Here is a 5,782-nt window from a genome sequence, read left to right as displayed (position 1 = left end):
CAAGACTTATAGTTTACATTCTTAGATTTTTAGAAGTGTTATTCTAAATTTTTTACACTAATTAAAAACATTATTCAATCTTTTTTTATTAATAAAGTTCTTATTGTTTTTCATTTTTATCCTTCTCAACTAACCTCTCTACTCTACTACCTTATTATTTATCTCTCGATAATGGTAAAAGTTTAAATAATAGCAAAAAATTTCTGAAAAATAACACTTATAAAGAAATGATAGGCTATATAGTTTAATTTATATGTTTGGATTACTTAATTACCGGTTGGAAATTTATGGCGCCTCTTGAAAGAATTAGAACTTAGTGGAAAGCAATATATACCAAGTGACGAGCTATAATTTATTGGATCAACACCCCATTTTAGGAAAATAGAATTTGTGGCTATGATTCCACTACAAAAAGAACAGAATATGTGGCCATGACTTTGATCCCAATACTTATTGAGTACTTTTTATCACCAAATCAAATGTTTGAGTACTTTTTATTGGTAATGTTAAAGTTATTACTTTAATTTCAGTTTGTTAGTTGTAATATTGTTTTTGTTAATTGATTAAGAGTTTAACTAATTAGTTATTAATTAGATATTGTAGTATATAAATGGTGATTCTCTTATTCCTTGTAACTCAAATCTATATAGAAAATTTTCATTTTCTCATTCATGATTTTCTCTCATACTTCTTAATTTATCAAGAAACTTTCTCTTCATGGATTTTCTAATTCTTTCTTTCTTACTTTATCAAGATTTATGTATGACTCTACCATTTTAACAACTAAATCAAATGTCATATCAATTAATTATGACACCAAGTGGTACGTACATGTTTGATTCCCCTTAAGTGTAAAGTCTTGTGGATAGAAAAAATGTCTGCTGGGAGAGTTAGCCCCACGTACCTGTGAATGTTCCCGGCTCAGACATGATTGCTTCCGGTGTGAGGATACTCGTAGAAAACTAAAAAAAATTAATTATGACATTTTTACATAATTCGTCATTCCGATGGCACATGAATTTTACCACATTTTAGAAAATTAGAATTTGTGGTTATTTATTGAGTACTTTAATCAGTAAACTAAATGTCATGTCAATTAATTATGACAATTTTTATGTAATTCGTCATTCCGATCGCACGTGAAATTTCAATTTTCCTTAACCAACATAAGGAGAAGAAAATGAAAAAAGCACTAAATTAACATAAAGAAAAATTATTATATCCAATAGGTCAGAATGCATTGCTCTCTCTCTATTCCATTATTTTGTCATATAATTCTAATTTTCTAAACTTTACTTCATACCAGTAATTTTGATCATAACATTGGTTTTTATTTTGGGAGTTTTAGAAAGGTATTGTAACATAATTATAATTATAATCATGGTCGTATTTTTGTTGTATTTTTCTACATTTACAACAAATGTAATGTAAGTACAGCAACAATTTAAAATATTTAATAAATCTATACATTTAGCTATTTTTTGACGGGTATTTTCACAACATTGCATCGCTATTGTGTTGACAATAATGTACTTGAATCACATTAATAACTAAAATAATTTCAGGATTTAAATCCTGAACGAAAGTTTGAATGATGAACCAAGTTGGTACCACAGATGTTAATTGATAAAACTGACAACTACGTTTTACTACTAGGCTATATAGATGCAAAATAGTCAATGTTCGCTGGCTCGCCTGCTAGCAATATTATCATATTTTTACTCTAAAACTCAAAGGCATTCTTTGTTGGTTTTCTTAGGTAAGCACATTCTACATATATGTTAGATATAACTTGTGTTTTTAAATTATGATTATATTTTCCAAGCATTATATTATAAACTTAAATTGAGGAGGCAACATTGTTTCATTCTCTTAGTTTATAAAAAAACTTATAAATCTGAAACAAACAAAAACAATATAGAACGACATACCTACATAAGCTATATAGGGACAGTTTTTTGTGGTCGGTAGTTGATTCCGCAGTACAATTAGCAAAAAACAAAAGCGGTTCTAAGTGGAGGATAACATGCAAACACTTCCATTGCTGTTTCAGTGAAACTTGATTAATTTAATAAAGCAAAAAAAAGGAGAATTTAATAAAAACCGCGTTCTTTAGCAACCCAAAGTAGTTTGCATGTGCATCAAGTAAATTTTAATAGGAAAAAAAAAGAGTACTACCATTTGGGTACCCTTTAATTTCCCTTTTCATTTAGTAACTGTAATCACCACTGTCCTTATATGCAGATTCCAGAACATGTCCCTTTAGTAAATTGATACCTTTGATTTTACCTTCCCACCCTACTTTGAAACCATGACAACTACCCATATAATAGTCATGTATTTTTTAATCTTATCATTCAAATAAGATTCAATAATTTATATTAATTGTTCTTATATTTCATAATAGCGCATTGTTTTCATGTGAGTCATCTCCCTTTATATATAGTTTAAAATTGTTAAGGTAGAGCAATCACACACGAGAAAATCATCTTCATTCTTATTTAGTTCTCATACATTATTTTATAATTTATTAACTCTAATGAAATAACAACAACATATACATTTTTCTAATAATAACAAATATCATTCTTATTCTTATTTGAGTCTCACAACCTATCTTATACTTTTATATTTTACAATAAATATAACTAAACATTACCTCTCTTCTCATTTTCACTTTACCAAAAATTGTTTTTATTTAAGAATAAAATTTATAAAATAAGAATGTCATAGTGGATGAGAGACTAAGAATATTCTTATTCTATTTTATACTTGGTTATGTTGGGCAAATAAGAGTTTCTTTCTCATCCATTTGAGAGGGTATTTTTTCATACTTTTTCATTCTGGTGGGTTTGACAGTTTTTTTTTTGTTGAATTAATAAGTATCTAAAAGTTGTTGGGGTGGCTGATATATTTGTTTGTGCTGGTTTTGTTATTTTGCTTAAGAAAGTTCTTCTCAGGATTTATTAATCCATTTAAAAAATCCTTTTAATATTGGTTGCCCATGGACAATTGCAAGAAAATGCACATGAAACCATCAATTAATTATAATGGTGTGCGCAATTTATCAACAACTTAAAAAAGGCACGGGAACAGATTCGTTAGTTATAAATCGAATTTTAAAACCCACCTATATCATGCATCTCCCAATTTATAATAACATTTGCAATGATTAGTCTATTATAGGTGCAATATATGTGAAGAAGAATTTTTTTACTCTAGATATCATGTTAGCTAACTTAATTTCAAATGGTTAATATACATCACATATGTTAACAGAGCTCCCCATTCACCTTTTTATTATTATTTTATATCTTAGCGTATATGTTTCACCAACATAGAAAAAATCACCTATATTGACATTTATATCATTCTTATTTAAAATGAAATTATATTTTTATCCTTATTATATTATAAAGTAAAAGTCATTTCTTTCTCCATTACTTGAGAGGAGTCTCACTTGTCAAGTGTAATACATTTTTTAATGAGCTCTGATAATAATTAATTGAGTAATCTCTCATTTGTTTTAATAAAAAATGTATATATACACTAATTGTGTGAGAATCATTTATACTATCATCATATCTTCTGTAATTCATATTCTTTATAAGTCTTGTTTTTCAGGGGGGAATTGTTAAAATTTAATTGTGAAAGTTCAATATAATATTATTTATTTATTTATCCATTATACTGTTATCTTTATTATTGTGGAGAAAGAGAAATAATTGTTTAATAAAGTATGGAGTTGAACTGAAAATGGTATGAAAAGAAAAAACAATAACAATTTTATTACAAACAAATTTTGTAATAGTTTTCTTGGTAAATAAAACAAACCCTAAAGCAACACATTTAAAAAGTGGATGAAGTAATAGCTAAAGCAAAAATGTAGCATACAATGTTTAGCATATAAAGAATAATTGTTCCCCCAATTTGCCGTCCTTTCTCCTCAAATCATTACATTTTACAAAGCAAACCAGCTCATGGAAATTAAGAATTACGTACAGATTTGCGTATGGATGCATAATTATATGGTCTAGAAAAGTACAAAATGCATGGCATGCACTAACACTAAAGTATAATTAGCTGTAACGTACAGTGTACATCAAACCAGTCCATTTGTCTACTTATGTCCAAAATAGATATTATTATAAGAAGTCTCCTATTGTGTGATAATGGAGTGGAGGAGAACATTAATATTATATATTGGACTTAAATATCTTATTATTATAACTCTTGTTGCACCACTTAGAAATATTCATTGGGGATTGTTTCTATGTGTGTGCTAAAATATGTAATCATTATTAAGAGATTATTTTAGTAGTCATTTAGTTCTCTCGAGGACATGAGCATAAATATGGCAAACCTTATTAAGAGATTATTATATTGTCTTCTTCTTCTCTTCTTATTGCAGAAATAGCATGAATATTACCTCCATTCATTGAATTATCTAATGCCCATAAGGACTACATTTATACAAGATAACTCAAGTTGCTTGCAAAATAAGCAATTAGTAAGAACAGAAAAATAACAACCCTTGGCCCATCTAATTCTTAACTAACTTTGATAAGAATGACTAAAAAGGTCATAGCAAAAAATATGCCCATATAAAGTTTCAAAATCTTAAGTGTGATATATGGGCCAAGATTGATGTGCCAAGCTTGATGGACTTGTGCGCCTGATGCGCCAAGTTTATGTTCCCGGCCCATGCTTGATGTGTCTGGTGCATGGCCTCAGGCCAAATCTGGTGCGCCAAGCTGGTGGTCTGATGCGCCAAGCTGATGCGTGTGTGCCAAGGCTGATGCATCATTTTCAGGGACAGTTTGGCCAGGCCACGAGTCAGCATTCCTTGGTCAGATTTCAAGCATTCTCTATCATGATCTAGACTCCCTCGGTCAGGATCCAAGCATCCACGGTCACAAGCCAAAATACATCGGTCAAGGACAAAAGTCCATCGGTCAGTATTTATGCTAACATGGTTAATGAAGTAATGACAAAGTGGAGCATGTATGATCAATCGCTCCACTGTCCAAAATCCATGACATTTGTTGGTTCATTATAGGCATACCTGGTGATTCCTCATCATGCGATGTAGAAGCAGCAGATATGACATTGGTTGTACCTCCAGAGACTCCATTATTTGATGCATATCCTATGGAATTTGTTTGTTGAAGCATGCTGACAAGTCCTTGGTATTGTTAATGACTTAGGCCATGGATGGTGTTGTTATGCTCCTCTTTATCATGACTTTTCTGTTGGTCATTCTTACAAGCATCATCATTTTCAACATCAATCCTTACAGAATTTATTTGTTCTCCCCTTGTAAATTGAAAATTTGGTGGAAACCCATGCAATTTTTAGCAAGTCTCAGCAATATGTCCACTTTTCTTACAATGAGTGCAATATTTTCCATTGTTTGGCCTTTTATTCCAAGATCCTCTTGCAAAAGAACTACTGGAACCTCTACCAAAGTTCCTATTTAGATTTGATCCCTTATTTGATGAAGCACCCCTCTTCCAAGATCCTCCTACTGTCATGATCTTGGAATCAGAATCTTGGGCATATAATTGCCCTTCTTGTTGTGTGACTAAAGAGAGCACCTTACTCATATTAGGTAAAGATTCAAGTAACATAATTTGTCATCTAACAATACTATAGGCATCATTAAGGCCTATGAGAAATCTAATCACCTTATGCTCAACTCTACATTTCTTTATATCAGGTAAGGCAATACAAATGCATCTAGGTATGGGTCTAAAATTGTCTAATTCATCCCACATGATTA

Source organism: Lupinus angustifolius, chromosome LG03 (genome assembly GCF_001865875.1).
Source record: "Lupinus angustifolius cultivar Tanjil chromosome LG03, LupAngTanjil_v1.0, whole genome shotgun sequence".
In the NCBI taxonomy this organism is placed as follows: domain Eukaryota; kingdom Viridiplantae; phylum Streptophyta; class Magnoliopsida; order Fabales; family Fabaceae; genus Lupinus; species Lupinus angustifolius.
The sequence above is the reverse complement of the archived record's forward strand: the minus strand, read 5'-3'. Positions refer to the sequence as shown.